An 18,217-nucleotide genomic window follows, 5' to 3' on the forward strand; every position below is an offset into this window, starting at 1 on the left:
GGCTGGAACACCTCTCCTATGAGGAAAGGCTGAGAGAGCTGGGGTTGTTCAGCCTGGAGAAGAGAAGGCTGCGGGGAGACCTTATTGCAGCCTTTCAGTACTTAAAGGGGGCCTGCAAGAAAGATGGGGACAGACTTTTTAGCAGGGCCAGTAGCGATAAGACAAGGGGTAATGGTTTTAAACTAAAAGAGGGTAGATTCAGACTAGATATAAGGAAGAAATTTTTTACGGTGAGGGTAGTGAAACACTGGAACAGGTTGCCCAGAGAGGTGATAGATGCCCCATCCTTGGAAACATTCAAGGACAGGCTGGATGGGGCTTCTGAGCACCCTGATCTAGTTGTAGATGTCCCTGCCAATTGCAGGGGGGTTGGACTAGATGACCTTTAAAGGTCCCTTCCATCCCAAAGCATTCTATGATTCTATGATCAGCTCAGTTTTGATTACTTGTGGCTGAAGTTCTCTGGTGTGTGTTTCCTATGGCACAATTTTTTCTTTAATTAGAAAATTCTTTTATTCAAACTTAATTTCTTACCATGCATTACAGTTGTAATAAGCAGCTGGAGCGAAGTACTTAAGGGTATGTATTGGGTTTGCATGAAAAGGTTTTGGTAGTGGGGGGGCTACAGGGGCTACAGGGGTGGCTTCTGTGCCAGAAGCCTCCCGCATGTCCAATAGAGCCAGTGCCAGCCAGCTCCAAGACAGACCCGCCACTGGCCAAGGCTGAGCCAATCAGAGATGGTGGTAGTGCCTCTGTGATAACATATTTAAGAAGGGGTAAAAACTGCTGCGCAACAGCAGCCGGAAGAGAGGAGTGAGAATATGTGAGAGAAACAACTCTGCAGACACCAAAGTCAGTGAAGAAGGAGGGGGAGGAGGTGCTCCAGGTGCTGGAGCAGAGATTCCCCTGCAGCCCGTGGTGAAGACCATGGTGAAGCAGGATGTCCCCCTGCAGCCCATGGAGGTTAACAGTGGAGCAGATATCCACCCTGTAGCTTGTGGAAGACCCCACGCTGGAGCAGGTGGATGTGCCTGAAGGAGGCTGTGACCTCATGGAGAGCCTGCGCTGGCTTGGCCATATCAGGTAGGCCCAGGGCAGGGGCTCCCATTAGTGCCTTTTTAATATCATCGAAACCCTTCCGGCATTCAGGGGTCCATTCTAGCAGTTCTCCTGGACCTGTGATAGCAGCATATAAGGGTTTGGCCATCAATCCAAAATTAGGGATCCATATTCGGCACCACCTGGACATTCCTAGGAACCCCCTTAGTTCTTTCTTGGATTCAGGGACTGCGATTCGACATATTGCCTCCTTCCGTTCTGCTCCCAACTCCCGTTGCCCTCTGGAGATTTCAAAGCCCAATTACTGAACCTTTTCTTTAGCAATTTGGGCCTTCTGTTTGGAGATTCTATATCCTGCCAGTCCCAAGAAATTCAACAGATCGATAGTGGCTTTCAAACAGTCCTCTTTTCTACCTGCACCAATCAGTATATCATCAACATATCGCAGCAACGTTATATTTTGATTGTTACCTTGCCACAGTTCCAATTCTTTTGACAGCACGTTACCAAACAGGGTAGGGCTGTTCTTAAATCCTTGCGGAAGTACGGTCCAGCATAGCTGTACTTTTCTCCCCGTCGTTGGGCTCTCCCATTCAAATGCGAAGAGTGTTTGACTGTTCATCAATTGGGATACAAAAGAAGGCATCCTTTAGATCTAATACAGTAAAATGAACATTAGTCTCTGGTATGGAGGTGAGCAGAGTATAGGGGTTTGGCACCACAGAATGTACATCTACCATAATACAGTTTATTTCTCTCAGATCCTGAACCAGTCTATATTCCTGCGACCTGGGTTTCTTTACAGGTAATATAGGAGTGTTAAATCCTGACTGACATTCTCTTAATAGTCCATGCTTTAGAAAGGTGTTGATTAATGGTTCCAAACCCTTTCGTGCCTCCAATTTCATAGGGTATTGTTTTTTTCTTACCAGCCGGGCTTCAGGCTTGAGTTCTATTTTTATAGGAGTAACATTCTTTGCCCTGCTGGGCTCTCCTGAGGCCCATGCCAGAGGGATTACTGCATCCAGTACTTCAATTGGAACATTGTCGAATTCCTCCGTTGCTGCTTCTTCCGTCAGTAGGCAAATTTGAGCCTTCCATGCCATTTCCTGAGGAATATGTAACTGGACAGAATTTTTAGAGAAGGTAACTTGAGCATTTAATTTGCATAAGAGGTCTCACCCCAATAACAGTACGGGACATTCTGGCATATAGAGGAATTCATGTGTTAATTTGGTATTTCCAATTGTACACTCCATTGGTTTTAGAAGCGGTTTTAAAGTGCGTTTTCCCGTTGCCCCAATAATCGGTATGTAAGTTTTACTCGATGGCCCTTTACAACTAGTAACTACTGAATAGGTAGCTCCACTATCCACTAAAAAAACTATAGTTTCGCCCCCAGCCTGACTGGAACCAGGGGATCAGCTGAGGAAATTTCTAAATTAGTATTATCCTCCCCCCGTCCTCTTCAGTCTTCATCCAAGTTTCCCAACAGGATTCAATCAGCTTCCTTCGTGTTCCTTGATCCACTTCATTTCGATTAGGGCATTCATTCTTCCAATATCCTTCCTGTCTACATATCGCACATTGATTTGGTCTCAGCGGGGACTGTCCTGGCAGGGCACGTCCCCGCCCCATACCACTCCATCCGCCCCTCCCTCTCGTGCTGTTCCCATTTATTGCCGCTGCTAATAGGAATGCCTGCATTTTCATTCTGCCCTGACTTTTCTTCTCTTTCTCCTCCCTATTGTTGTATACCTTGTATGCTATCTCTATTAATTGCGAAACTGGCATAGCTCCCGCACCATCTACTTTCTGCAATTTTTTCCTTATATCTTGAGCCGGCTGTCCTATAAACAGCATATTAAACAGTCTCCGATTCATTTCATCATCTGGATCCAAATCTGTCCATTTCCTAGCTACTTCACACAATCTCTCATAAAAAGCTGACGGACTTTCCTCTGATCCCTGCCGTACATCATATAACTTGGACATATTTTTCAGTTTTGGCACTCCGTGCTGCACTCCAAACAATATTAATTGTTGGTATTGCTTTAACTGAGCTCTCTCCCCCCCCCCCCGGATCCCATTCTGGATCCGTCTTGGGCATATAGTTCTCAGGATCTCCCTGTCTGTCCCTCCTTCCCCCCTCCTCCCTAGCTTTGTCCATAACCATCCTTTTCTCTTCAGCCGTAAAAAGTGCATTTAGAAGAGCCTGCATATCTCCCCAATTTGGATTATGAGTCAGCAAAATAGTTTCCAAAAGCTGGTGCATCCCCTCAGCGTTCTCCTGGTACGAGCCAACAGATGCTTCCAATTTAACAAGTCCGAGGTGGTGAATGGGACATGCACAAAAACCGGCTGCCCTTCTACCCCCACCGCCTGTCTCAGTGGAGCTTTGAAAGGGTTAAAGCCAAGATAGACAAAGCCACTGCATCAAAATGCCTCCTGAAAAGCCTAGGGGCAAGGAGGATATTTAAATATCTTAGTCACTTAACTAAACAAAAGAAAGGCCTTTGGGATTTAGGGAGTAGTTAGAATGGTTGTAAAATAAGGGGGCTCCGGGATAATCCCATCTCAGACAACTGGGCCTTGGGAGAACAAATGCATGGAAGATGCGAGGGCACAAAAGAATGACAACAACAGCCTTGAAGGACACCGTTTACGTGATCCTAGGACTGAGTTTGCGCAGAAGCAAAGGTCAATCAGCGAGCACAGTGAAGAAGACTGCGAGCCTTCATCTGAAGACCCCCAAAGACCACCTGAAGACCACCACGGGAGACGACTGCGCATGTGGATCGGACATTTGCATATGTTAATGAGTTCCAGGAAATCTAATGTTTATGTAAATGATTTCTCGGAAATCCTGAGAATATGTAGGATTTTATAGTATATAATCTCTGAAAGTCCACCAAATCGGTGGAGCACTTATGGTGGAGAATCCCCAGTGCTGCCCAGCGCTGCAATAAAGGATACCTGCTTAATAGTGACTTCGTTGCTATTGAGTTTCATTTCAGGGACTCTCTGAATACTCCGTTTCTCCCTTGGGGAGATTCGAACTGTAAGGAGAAGCATCCATGAATTTTTGTATCAAGGTAACACAGGAAAGAAAACATTTCTGTACCACATTTACAGAGCTGTATTTAAGACACTGGTCTCAAGAACCCTTATCTCCTCTTGGACTGGTGGCTGGGGGTAGTATACAGACCAGAGAATTTAGTTCAGATCCTTTTCCTTTCTCTGTTTTCATCTTCCTTTCCAGCTTACTTTCCCCATATGCTGTAGCACTGTGTGAACTGCAGTTGCAAGAGAAAATAAGGCAATGCATGCACAGATTTCAGGCTAGCAACATGGATAGGAAATATCGATATGTTGAAACTGTTGGGGAAGAGGGAGTACTCAGGGATGTTTGGTAACACGCTGACTGACACCTTTAGAGAGAGATGATCTGGATGATCTGGCCTGGTTACAATATCCTGTCTCTGTCCTGTAACAGGGAACTTGATGTAGCAGCTCTCTTTACTGGGGAGAGTGGAGATAGCACTAAAATGCCATGTAGGATGTAATGACATTTCTCTTATTTTGTATTAAAGTGATGATGGTTTCATCCAAATTTCAAACTCTTTCAGAAACTCCCAGAGCACGAAGTTCAAGTGAAAGAAAAGATTACTTATAAATATCTTCACTGGGGAATTTGTTATAGACAGAGCAGGCAGTTTTGTTTAAACAAGTTCTGTCGCTACTAGAATTTAGGATCCATGAGAAAATGATTTTTTTGTTACAACTTGCAATCTGTCATCTTATCTAGAAGTGTAGTACTTGGAAAACTGTATATTCTGCTGGATCTTTTTTATAAGAACAGTAACATGGTGTCACCCCAGCCTTTTATTTCTTTGTAGATTTTTTATATATACTGTGAGTGGTGCTAGGCTTTAGTCTGTAGACCAACAGAAAACAGTAGAAAGTTTCACACAACAGTCATGACTTATTACTTAGTTTTTTCAAAGAGGATTCCCAAGTGCTGAATGTACGTTCAGTCTCATGGCGAATGTCAGGTCTGTTCCATAAATTAAATCAAGATGCAGGGTTCATGTTACAATGAGTTTAGAGGCAATAAAGGCTCAAGGTATCCTTGTTCCTCCTTCCTCCCTCCTCAGACTGCACTGTGGAGAGACTCATGGCCATGATTTGATGGCAGGAACAAGTAGATGGGGATGGGAAAAAGGCAAGGATACCTTGTTCCCAAATGCTTTGTTGAGTTAAACCAAGAGTTTAATGCAGAACACTGGCCTATTGACTTGCAACCTTGAATTCATGATATTGACACTTTTCAACCCTGCAATAAGCAACATGGGTGAAGGAAGCATCCTCTTGCCCCAAGAACCACTTTTTAGGCTCAGGTTATATGGTGGGTTGACCTTGACTGGCTGCCAGGTGCCCACCAAGCTGCTCTATCACTCCCCCTCCTCAACTGGACAGGGGAGAGAAAATATGACAAAAGGCTTGTGGGTCGACATAAGGACAGGGAGATCACTCACTGATTACCGTCACAGGCAAACCAGACTCGACTCAGGGAAATTAATTTAATTTATTGCCAACCAATAGTCAGAGTAGGATAATGAGAAATAAAAACGAATCTTAAAACACCTTCCCCCCACCCCTCTTCCCCTCCCTTCTTCCCAGGCTCAACTTCACTCCCAACTTCTCTACCTCCTCCCCCCGAGCAGCACAGGAGGACGGGGAATAAGGGTTGCAGTCAGTTCATCACACATTGTCTCTGCTGCTCCTCCCTCCTCATACTCTTCCCCTGCTCCAGCGTGGGGTCCCTCCCATGGGAGACAGTCCTCCACGACCTTCTCCAACGTGAGTCCTTCCCACGGGCTGCAGTTCTTCGTGAACTGCTCCAGCGTGGGTCCTTTCCACAGGGTGCAGTCCTTCAGCAATGGACTGCTCCACCTCCTCTCCACAGGGTCACAGGTCCTGCTAGAAGACCTGCAGTTCTAGCTCCAGCTTAGTTTTGCTACTTTACAGGCTTAGTTGCTTTGCAATAAGTAGAGATTTTCTGATAGTCTCAAGGTGTCAGGAGCTGTTGTGGCAAGTTGAATTATGAGTTGATGACACTCTGCAGTCTGGAGTGTCTCCTTGGTAAAATGGGCCCTCAGACTTCTTCGTGCTCAACAGTGACTTCAGTCTGGATGTCGAGTGTGGGAGCAGCCTTTATCTTCTGAATATTCAGCAATCTGTAGCCAACAAATATGAAAGTTCTGGCTGTTATCAACCTCTTTTAATGAACAAATGTTAAAGCTGTCCTGTAGAAGTTATTCACGTCTGAGGTGGCTTTCTTTGGGGGAGATCTGACACACAGACATGGCCTCTTCCAGAAATTAAGGGACATCAAAAAATTCCACTTTTTCTTCATGAAGTGCAGGAGGCATCTCTTGGACCTTGCCTCATGTAACAAAGAGGAGACAAACAGGAAGGTAGTAATTACAACACAAAGAAGGATGGTGCTGCTAACTGTGTTTCTGTGTGTATTCAGTTATCCATCCACATAAAGGATGAAGCAAACGTAGTAGATGTGAGTCAGATAACCACACATGCTCCTGGAAACTGCTATAATGACAGTGACAAGAACAGTATAAGAACTAGAGCAGACAAGCAGTTATTGCAGAGGACAAGAGAGACAACTCCTAGTTTCACCTCTGATCTAGAGGAACACTGGCAGGATTTCTACTGCAGGTGGATGGGACAGTATAGTCGTACTGCTGAATTTAACAAACGATGTCCACAATGCCAGCTGGTTGGGGCTGTTGTGGCTGTATTGGAACAGAGATGACTTGGGATAGAGTTGTTATAGCAAAAAGCTCTATGCCTGAGAAAACAGGTGTTCCATACTGAAAACCAATAATGTTAAAAAAACAATAATAAAAAAATCAGTGGGAATGTCTGAAGCTAGGTTCTGTAGTAGCCAGTATTTGCTGGCTCATTGAACAATCTTTACTGTCATCTGTGTGTGTGTGTGCGATATGAAATATGATAAATTTTTGTTTATTCTCCTGCTCCATAAAGCTTGGATGGAGAGCTGAATTTTAACATGCAGGCATTGCTGGGGGAGCTTGGGAAATGAGGCCACTACTAATATACACTATTTTTTATATGATTGCCTGGCCTTTCTTCATGCACATGCAACTTTGACATAATAGCCCAGTGACTAATCAGCCTGCCCTATAAAATCAGGGTCTGCAGTGAAGATGGCTAGTTCTTCCTGGTTCCAACTGGGTTAAAAAACACAACAGGAAAAGAAGGTCAAATAACCCAGACTTTCAGAATATTCAGGGAAGATCAAATCCTGTGGAATGAAAAAGAATGGTCAAAGATTTGTGTTGGTGCTTTGATTCCTTGAGCAGCAGGAGGAAAAACCACATCTACTGATTTCCTACTCTAGCTTCCATATAGGCATTCCTGCTCTATAGATTCATGCTTGCCTGACATCTTTATCCATTCTGAACATGGAATTTATTGCTTTTGTAGTGCGACTCAGACTCCCGTGTCAAAAGTAGCCTTGATTTATAATTTAAAAAGAAACCTGAGCATTTGGAAGCCCTTAGGGAGCACAAGTGACCAGGAGCACCGCAAACAGGGTGGGCAGTAAGGGCATGGCATGTCAGCAAGAGTGTGGTGTGGCAGTTTGCGCGGAAGGGCGTGCAGGAAGGGCGCTGAAGATCGACCAGGGAGCAATGGTCTCCACCTGGCAAAAAGCCATGGCCTCGCTAAGCTCTGCACCCACCATGACTAACTCAGCTTCCCAGACAGAGCTCTGGTGGGAACATGCTGCCACCCAGGTGTCAGGCTGCAGGGTATGCCCTACTCTTATGACAGTATCATATGGCAGCTGTGAGCACACCTGTGGGAGGTGTGCCAGGTAGAGGAGCTCCTCCACTTAGTGACAGAGATCCGGGAGGAGGTGAGTAGGCTGAGGAGTATCAGGGAGTGCGAGAGAAAGATAAACTACTGGAATTGCACCCTACCTTCCCTCAGATGGGCCCAGCAGGTAGACAGGACCCATGATATAGAAGATTCCCTATCCTCTCTCCACCTGGCAGAATGTGGTAACTTAAGGGATAGGGGGCAATGGTGACAAGTTCCTGCCTGGTGCAGTAGGCACATCATCTCCTCTGTGACTGCCCCACCTTCCCAGGTGCCCTTACAAAACAGGTATGAGGCTCTGAAAGTGGAACCAAACAATGACAGGGACGATGGCACATCCAGCTTGGAGGTGTCGCCGAGGTTAAGTCGGCCTATGGCCTGTGTCAAAACTGCTTCCACAAAGAAAAAAAGACAGGTCATTGTCATAGGAGACTCTCTTCTGAGGGGAACAGAAGGCCCAATATGCAGACCGGACCCACTTCTTAGGGAAGTCTGCTGCCTCCCTGGGGCCCAGGTTAAAGATGTGAAGAGAAAGCTTACTAACCTGGTATGGCCCTCAGATTACTACCCATTATTGGTTTTTCAGGTAGGTAGTGAGGAAGTTGCAACTAGAAGTCCAAGGGCAATCAAGAGAGACTTCAGGGTCTTGGGATGACTGGTTAAGGGATCAGGAGCACAAGTAGTGTTCTCTTCTGTCCTTCCAGTTGCAGGGAATGATAAGGGAAGATGCAGGAAGAGCCAGCAGATCAATACCTGGCTTCAAGCCTGGTGTCTCCGGCAAGATTTCGGGTTTTTTGATCGTGGGTCGGTTTACACGACACCAAGCCTGCTGTCAACAGATGAGGTACACCTGTCTCAAAGGGGGAAAAGGATCCTTGGACAGGACTTAGCAGGGCTCATTGAAAGAGCTTTAAACTAGATTTGAAGGGGGGAAGGGGATAAAACCAGGCTCGCTAGAGATAAGCCTGGAGGAGGCACACCAACATTTGAGGGACAGTGTGCTAGCGAGGTCCTTCAGTCTACCATCTCAGTGGAGGTAGAGGATGGAAATCCATGCAGCAGCAAAGATGCAAGGGCTATGGATGTGTTGGAAACCATGGAAGCACCTGAGAATGGTCACGTAGGAACTAGGGCTTCTCCCCAAAAAAAGGTGACAGGAGCAATAGGCCAACTGAAGTGCATCTACGCCAATGCACGCAGCATGGGCAACAAACAGGAGGAGCTGGAAGCCATTGTGCAGCAGGAAAACTATGACATAGTTGCCATCATGGAACCATGGTGGGATGACTCTCATGACTGGAGTGCCACAATGGATGGCTATAAACTCTTCAGAAGGCATAGGCAAGGAAGGAGAGGTGGTGGGGTAGCACTGTATGTTAGGAAATGTTTTGACTGTCCAGAGCTTAATGATGGTGATGATAGGGTTGAGTGTTTATGGGTAAGAATCAGGGGGAAGGCCAACAAGGCAGATATCCTGGTGGGAGTCTGTTATAGACCACCCAACCAGGATGAAGAAGCAGACGAAGTATTCTATAAGCAGCTGGGAGAAGTCTCACGATTGCTAGCCCTTGTTCTCGTGGGAGACTTCAACTTACCAGATGCCTGCTGGAACTACAATACAGTGGAGAGGAAACAGTCTAGGAGGTTCCTGGAGTGTGTGGAAGATAACTTCCTGACACAGATGGTGAGGGAGCCAGGTAGGGAAGGCGGCCCGCTGGACCTGTTGTTTGTGAACAGAGAAGGCCCTGTGGGTGATGTGACAGCTGGAGGCCGTCTTGGGCATAGCGATCATGAACTGATAGAGTTCTCGATTCCTGGAGAAGTAAGGAGGGGGGTCAGCAGAACTGCTACCTTGGCCATCCCCATGTGCTGAAAGACGAGCCAGCAGGGGAGAAGACCTGCCTGGCTGAACAGGGAGCTTTGGCTGGAACTCAGGAAAAAAAGGAGAGTTTACGACCTTTGGAAGAAGGGGCAAGCAACTCAGGAGGACTACAAGGATGTTGTGAGGCTATGCAGGGATTAAATTAGAAGGGCCAAAGTCCAACTAGAACTTAATCTGGCTACGGCTGTAAAAGGCAACAAAAAATGTTTCTACAAATACATTAGCAACAAAAGGAGGGCTAAGGAGAATCTCCATCCTTTATTGGAGGCAGTGACAAAGGACGAGGAAAAGGCTGATGTACTTAATGCCTTCTTTGCCTCAGTCTTTAATAGTCAGACCAGTTGTTCTTGGGGTACCCAGCCCCCTGAGCTGGAAGACAGGGATGGGGAGCAGAATGAAGCCCCAATAATCCAAGAAGTAACAGTTAGTGACCTGCTACTCCACCTGGATGCTCACAAGTCTATGGGACCAGATGGGATCCACCCAAGGGTACTGAGGGAGCTGGCAGAGGAGCTTGCCAAGCCACTCTCCATCATTTATCAGCAGTCCTGGTCAACCGGGGAGATCCCAGTTGACTGGAAGCTAGCAAATGTGATGCCCATCTACAAGAAGGGTCGGAAGGAGGATCTGGGGAACTACAGGCCTGTCAGCCTGACCTCAGTGCTAAGGAAGGTCATGGAGCAGATCATCCCGAGTGCCATCACATGGCACATACAGGACAACCAGGGGATCAGGCCCAGTCAGCATGGGTTTATGAAAGGCAGGTCCTGCTTGACTAACCTGTTCTCCTTCTATGACAAGGTAACCTACTTAGTGGATGAGGGGAAGGCTGTGGATGTTGTCTACCTGGACTTTAGTAAGGCCTTTGACACTGTCTCCCACAGCATTCTCCTGGAGAAACTGGCTGCACACGGCTTGGACGAGTATACTCTTTGCTGGGTAGAAAACTGGCTGGATGGCCAGGCCCAAATATTTGTGGTGAATGGAGTTAAATACAGTTGGCGGCCAGTCACAAGTGGTGTTCCCCAGGGATCAGTACTGGGGCCAGTTCTGTTTAATATCTTTATCAATGATCTGGATGAGGGGATCGAGTGCACCCTCAGTAAGTTTGCAGATGACACCAAGTTGGGTGGGAGTGTCGATCTGCTGGAGGGTAGGAAGGCCCTGCAGAGGGATCTGGACAGGCTGGATCGTTGGGCTGGGGCCAACTGTATGAGATTCAACAAGGCTAAGTGCCGAGTCCTGCACTTGGGTCACAACAACCCCATGCAATGCTACAGGCTGGGGGAGGAGTGGCTGGAGAGCTGCCTGGCAGAAAAGGACCTGGGGGTGCTGGTCGACAGCCGCCTGAACATGAGCCAGCAGTGTGCCCAGGCCAATGGCATCCTGGCTTGTATCAGAAATAGAGTGGCCAGCAGGACTAGGGAGGTGATCATCCCTTTGTACTTGGCACTGGTGAGGCCACACCTTGAATACTGTGTTCAGCTTTGGGCTCCTCACTACAAGAAAGACATTGAGATGCTGGAGTGTGTCCAGAGAAGGGCAAAGGAAGCTGGTGAATGGTCTAGAGAACAAGTCTTATGAGGAGTGGCTGAGGGAGCTGGGATTGTTTAGCCTGGAGAAGAGGAGGCTGAGGGGAGACCTTATCGTGCTCTACAACTACCTGAAAGGAGGTTGTAGGGAGGTGGGGGTCAGTCTCTTCTCCCTAGTAACAAGCGATAGGACAAGAGGAAATGGCCTCAAGCTGCACCAGGGGAGGTTTAGGTTGGATATTAGGGAAAATTTCTTCACCGAAAGGGTAGTCAGGCACTGGAACAGGCTGCCCAGGGAAGTGGTTGAGTCCCCATCCCTGGAGATATTTAAAAGACGGATAGATGTGGTGCTTAGGGACATGGTGGACTTGGCAGCTCTAGGTTAATGGTTGGACTCGATGATCTTAAAGGTCTTTTCCAATCTAAATGATTCTGTGATTCTATGATTCTATGATTTTTATTTTTGTGTTTAAGAATCACAAGATGATTTCTTTTTTCTTAAAAAAGAAACAAAAACATACAAGCAGTAACTGTAATCCCAGATGAGCACACATATGTGACTGAGTCCTAAACCTGTGAAACTTCATGGGTGTAACCAAGGCTTCAAACCAAGGCCAACCTCTGATCTTTAAACTTTGACTTGCACTGGAAAACTGGAAGGAAAGAGTTTCTGCTCTTGAGAACTGCTGGACAGACTCTGTGAAATGGCAGTTGTTTATTTGTACAGGTTTGTTATAGGACGTATTGGGCCTGTGGCAATCAGAGTGGAGGCAGAAGACATCTGGTAGAGGGGACTTTGAAGCAGATTGTGTGGAGATCTCACTGAGCTGCCTTCGGGCTCCTAGTACATATAGTCCATGGTTGCTTATTTTTTGAGAGTTGCTTTTCCTCCATTCATATGATTTCCCTCTTGTCCTTACCCTCATACTGGCTTTCCCAACTGTCCAGGGAAACTGTAAGACCTTAGAATCATAGAATAATAGAATATAACTAAGGAAAGAGAGGTTTAGGGTATTAAAATAGATCTCTCGGACTACTTCATTGGAGCTTTAGGCATATAGAAGTTGTCATATGCTTTGCCCTCATTTTGGCATTGAAAAGAGTTGATAGATGAGTTCCACACAGATCAAAAGTTAGGATTAGTTTGGGTTGTACATAAACCTCCAACTCCTTGGCTGCAGAGGAGTTATAAATCTTATAAACTGAAACTTTTCCATAAGATTGAAGGTATTTGTTCGTTGGAGCTGTGATGGGATAAAGCTGGGGTGGGAGGGAGGAGGAGACAGAGGCCAGGTGCTATGTGAAGTGAGTGGAGGGGTGGGGGGAGATGAGGGAGCAGAGCAACATCATCTGTGCAAAACCATTTTTTAAGTCTTTTGAATGATGGTTTGGTGGAGTAGTTCATTTAACAGGTGACTAGAATGCCATTAAGCTGTTTCAGACAATAGTTACCTGTTGTTCTTCCTAAGGGTTATGCCTGAGTGTAGGATTTTATTGAATCATGGTCTTGCTTTTTGATGATTAACTTGCTACTGCCAGAGGATTCTCTTCAATTTTTAGGTCTGCAAAAGTACAGCATAAACTGTTAGTCTTGGCTTTTGACAGTGAAGTCCTTTGTTTAACCACTTGGAAGAGGGGGAAAAAATCCCAGGACACTGTTTTATTCTCAAAAGATAGCCTGCTTTTTTTTGGAAGAACACTGTGTCACAGATGAGTGGTTAGGCCACTCAAAGAATCACCGCCAAAGATATTTGCAAATAGTGATTTTAATAGAAATCTATAAAAGTGTAATTTAACAAAGCTTGATGGCAAGGTTCGCTCTATTACTTATTAAATGAATGGAATATATATATAAAGGAGAAAAGAAAAAAAGAAAATAGCTAGCAGCAGTTTAAGGTTTGTTTGCAGCAAGGAGAAAATCACAAGAATTTAGCAATAACTAATCATTGGTTAATTTGGCATCTACAAAGCTATTAAATGAGGTTTACTACAATATTTGAATCGATTCACACACACCCACCTAAATATTCATTATATGCGCAGATGAAGGTACCTATTGAAATATGCGCAGTTAAAGGCACCAATAAAAAATTCCCCCTGGGTTTAGTGAAATACTCACTTTAAATGACTGTCTCAATGGGCAAAAGTCAAACCTCGAGGAGCAAAGAATGCCGGAGATCAGGTCAGGTTTTGTTGCCAGGCCTCTGTATGCAAACTTAAGAGTTCGCAGCTCTGAGAGGTGTCCCACTCAGAGGGAGATTCTGGTGCAGCCCGCTGCGGTCTGGGAGAGCTCAAAGGGTCTCACTTGGTACCGCTGTTTATAGGGTCACGAGATGATTGACTTTAGGCATCAGTAAATTTCCATTCTACTTTCATAGCCTGCGTTGGAAATTACTAAAGTTCTCAAAAATTCCAGTGATGCTGGTACAGATCCTCCCGAGTTACAGCCCAGATAAGATAGGCCCCAAGGCTATCAGGAGGCAATTGATACAGACATATGTTCCAAGGTTGTCAGGGCTGCCTCCCTGGTACAGACAGTGCTGCTCCCACCTTAGTCATGTAAGAGTTTCCGATACAGTCAAGGGACGCTTAACCATCAAACTCATTACACAAAGGCCAAGTTTTGACGGGAGTTACTGAGATTGTAAAGCAGCTTCACTCCCCATGCTCTGCCAGGTGCACAAGAAGAAAGGCGGGGGGGGGAATGTACCACCACAGCAGCCTTGCTTGCTGGCAGAATCCCCGATACATGCTGTGTAGCTTCCATATCTTTTAAAGAATGATGCTGACATTTTTCCAGTATTTGTTTATCCCGTATTTAACCACATCAATTACTGTTCAGCTTAATTTGCTTAGTTTCTCCAAAACACAAGGACTATTTTTCTTACGATGGTAAGTTCACACATTGAATTATCATAGAATAGAATAGTTTGGGTTGGAAGGGACCTTTAAAGGTCATCTAGTCCAACCCCCCCTGCAATGAGCAGGGACATCTTCAACGATCAGGTTGCTCGGAGCCCTGCCCAACCTGACCTTGAATGTTTCCAGGGATGGGGCATCTACCACCTCTCTGGGCAACCTGGTCCAGTGTTTCACCACCCTCATTGTAAAAAATGTCTTCCTTATATCTAGTCTAAATCTACCCTCTTTTAGTTTAAAGCCATTACGCTTTGTCCTATCACAATAGGCCCTGCCAAAAAGCTTGACCCCATCTTTCTTATAGGCCCTCTTTTTAAGTACTGAAAGGCTGCAATAAGGCCTGCCCGGAGCCTTCTCTTCTCCAGGCTGAACAACCCCAACTCTCTCAGCCTTTCTTCATAGGGGAGGTGCTCCTTCCCTCTGATCATTTTTGTGGCCTTCCTCTGAACTTGCTCCAACAGGTCCATGTCTTTCCTGTGCTGAGGGCTCCAGAGCTGGACTCGGTACTCCCGGTGGGGTCTCACCAGGGCAGAGTAGAGGGGCAGAATCACCTCCATTGACCTGCTGGTCACACTTCTTTTGATGCAGCTCAGGATATGGTTGGCCTTCTGGGCTGTGAGCGCACATTTGTTGGCTCATGTCCAGCTTTTCATCCAGCAGTACCCCTAAGTCTTTCTCCTCAGGGCTGCTCTCAATCCCTTCATCCCCCAGTCTATATTGATACTGGGGATTGTCCCGACCCAGGTGCAGGACCTTGCACTTTGCCTTGTTGAATGTCATGAGGTTCACATGGCCCCACTTCTTGAGCTGGTCCAGGTCCCTCTGGATGGCATCCCGTCCCTCAGGCATGTCAACTGTAGCAACTGATATGAGTTCAATATAGAGAGAAGAGCATCTTTCTCCCTGCATCCCTCTGCTTTCTCTGAACAGGCTCTACTAACCTGTTTAAAAGACGCTTGCCATGAAAAAAGAGCGAATAGATACATTCAGTCAGAATGACCTCTATTTTAAAGCAGGGACAACAAAACAAACAGCCTCCAGTAAATGGAGTATCTCTCATCTCTGGAGCAGTTTGCATTGAATCAAAAACAGTGAGTGCCTGCTTGTGCAGACAGCGGGAGATGTAGCATTTCAGGGGTGGGGTACCTGGGAAACAAAGATATAGAATAGAGTAGTTCAGTTGGAAGGGACCTACAATGATCATCTAGTCCAACTGCCTGACCACTTCAGGGCTGACCAAAAGTTAAAGCATATTATTAAGGGCATTGTCCAAACGCCTCTTAAACACCAACAGGCATGGGGCATCGACCACCTCTCTAGGAAGCCTGTTCCAGTGTCTGACCACCCTCTCGGTAAAGAAATGCTTCCTAATATCCAGTCTAAACCTCCCCTGGCACAGCTTTGAACCATTCTCACGTGTCCTGTCACTGGATACCAGGGAGAAGACGTAAGCACCTCCCTCTCACTTCCCCTCCTCAGGAAGCTGTAGAGAGCAATGAGGTCACCCCTCAGCCTCCTTTTCTCCAAACTAGACAAACCCAGAGTCCTTACCCGCTCCTCATAGGACATGCCTTCCAGCCCCTTCACCAGCTTTGTTGCCCTCCTCTGGATGCATTCAAGGACCTTCACGTCCTTCTTAAATTGTGGGGCCCAGAACTGCACACAGTACTCAAGGTGAGGCCGCACCAACGCTGAATACAGCGGGATAATCACCTCTCTTGACCAGCTGGTTATGCTGTGTTTGATGCACCCCAGGATGCGGTTTGCCCTCTTGTCTGCCAGGGCACACTGCTGACTCATCTTGAGCCTGCTGTCAACCAGCACCCCCAGATCCCTTTCTGCAGGGCTGCTCTCCAGCCACTCCTCTCCCCATTTAGACTTGTGCCTGACATTACTCCATCCCAGGTGCAGAATTTGGCACTTGGACGTGTTAAATTTCATCCCATTGATGATTTCCCAGTGCTCCAATCTATCTAGATCCCTCTGCAAGGCCTCTTGTCCCTCAAGAGAGTCAACAGCACCTCCCAGTTTGGTATCATCAGCAAACTTGCTAATGGTGCCTTCAACTCCTGCATCCAGATCGTTGATGAATATATTGAACAGGACTGGCCCTAGAATTGAGCCCTGAGGAACACTGCTGGAGACTGTTAAAGCAATCTTTGATAATTTAATTCTACCACTGCGTCTGTTGTAACATTCTTATTTGATGTTGGGCACATCACTAACACAAAACCTCATAAGCAACCCCTGATAACATTTTTTTTATATTGAACATACAAAAGCTTGTGATTTTACGTTCCCAGGGAAAGTATAAATGAACTTTCTGATACTTTATATCAAATATCTCAAAACAGTGAATGGGTCTGATTTTAATCTCTCTATACTCAGAGTTATTTTATGTAAAATAGGGTAATACCATCACCTTAGTCACTTCAGTTTTGTGAAAAATACATGAATGTTTGTGAAAGTCACACTGATGAGCACAGAAAACTCATAAAGAACTACATAAGTTTGTTCTCAAAACCAAAAGCATGTTCTCATTAAACAAAACATGGGTCCACACAGCAAGCAATGAGAAACAGTCAAAATAGCAACAATTAAGTGTCATTAGAAACACTTGAAAGGAATAAATACAAAAAGCATTTATGACTGAGTCTTTTAAAGATCTCATACCACATGCACCTTTGATTCCATACTTGAGGTTGTAACAGTAACACTGCAGCAGGCATTTCTCAACCTTAATACTGCTATAGTAGATCTCTCTAATAAAAAAAAACATATAACAACTCAATTTGCTGTGTGTTCTTCCCACACATGGCCACCTTTTGCAGGAGTGATATATTTGACAACTGCACTATGTTTACTGCTCCAAAGTATCTCCCCACAGCATGGCCATCAATAATAAAGAGCATACAGCAGCATATATTGTATCAGGTGGCATGGAATGATGACTTTTTAAAAAAAAGAGAGAGAGAGGAAGAAAGAAAAGAAGCTACACACACAATCCACCAACAACAGTGCTTTAATGCAAGTGTTTTTAATTCTCAGTAATAGAATTATGGGATTGTAGGGAAGTGAGGCTGTCCATATGACTTCCAAGTATCTGCTATTTCCACACATATGAAATCAGCAAAATCTTATTTTTAAAAGCTAAAAAGGATGCAGGAGACACAGTCTATTTTGTAGAGATTGAGCCTTACTTTGAATGAACATCCAGACATAAGTAAGCATGCATGGTATCCAACAAACTTCCAGATTGCAATAATCCTTTGTGAGAAAAAATATTTTTGTTGCTATTTTTTATCTGTCCTTCCCTTAATTAATTTTGCATGTAATCAGCAATCTATTCCTGGAGCCTGAGGAGAGGTTTTTTTCTTAGGTTTTCCTAGGGCAATCAATAGCTTTCAATAAAACCTTTCCTGAAGAAGAAAAATGAAATAGTTGTCTTATCAGATTCACCTACAGTTCTAGAATTTAGACTACTCTGAAACAATCAGAACCAGGAAAGTCATAAATAAGAGTTTCAAACAAAGGAAAGCTGATCTAAAAGAAACAGATTTATCAACTGTTGTATTCTTCCAGATCTTGTCATTACCCACGCTTTTTCTTTGTGTGCACCTTTCCAGTGTTCAGACTATGTACTGTACCATCATGCACTTGCATGCACAGCAAGTCTTGGTCCAAGACCGCTTTATCCTCTCCCAGTAATGCTAATGACTGGCTGTGAGGCTCAGGCAAGCCACTTCTGTACAAATTTAGTACCTGTAAGACAGATAGCACTTCTCAATCTCACACCAAGTGGTTAAGAGGAATAAATGGCAGAGCTGGATAAAGTGACCTTAGTGAAAGAAACAGACTGAGCATCTTCAGATTTCAGATGCAATTCTAAACTCAAACC

General features: G+C 45.3%; 1 long non-coding RNA gene across 1 annotated transcript; it reads right to left on the bottom strand.

Annotated features, from left to right (window-relative positions):
* Positions 1 to 5,854: 5,854 nt before the first annotated feature.
* LOC148055129 (uncharacterized) lies at positions 5,855 to 13,671 on the bottom strand. Its single transcript, XR_015705883.1, has 3 exons — positions 13,520 to 13,671; positions 12,853 to 12,962; positions 5,855 to 6,299 (listed from the first exon to the last, which is right to left on the bottom strand). It is a non-coding gene; the product is annotated as an uncharacterized LOC148055129 (long non-coding RNA).
* Positions 13,672 to 18,217: the final 4,546 nt, after the last annotated feature.

The sequence above is a fragment of the Nipponia nippon genome, unplaced genomic scaffold (genome assembly GCF_047370975.1).
Source record: "Nipponia nippon isolate SJK-2023a ecotype South Korea unplaced genomic scaffold, ASM4737097v1 scaffold_26, whole genome shotgun sequence".
In the NCBI taxonomy this organism is placed as follows: Eukaryota; Metazoa; Chordata; class Aves; order Pelecaniformes; family Threskiornithidae; genus Nipponia; species Nipponia nippon.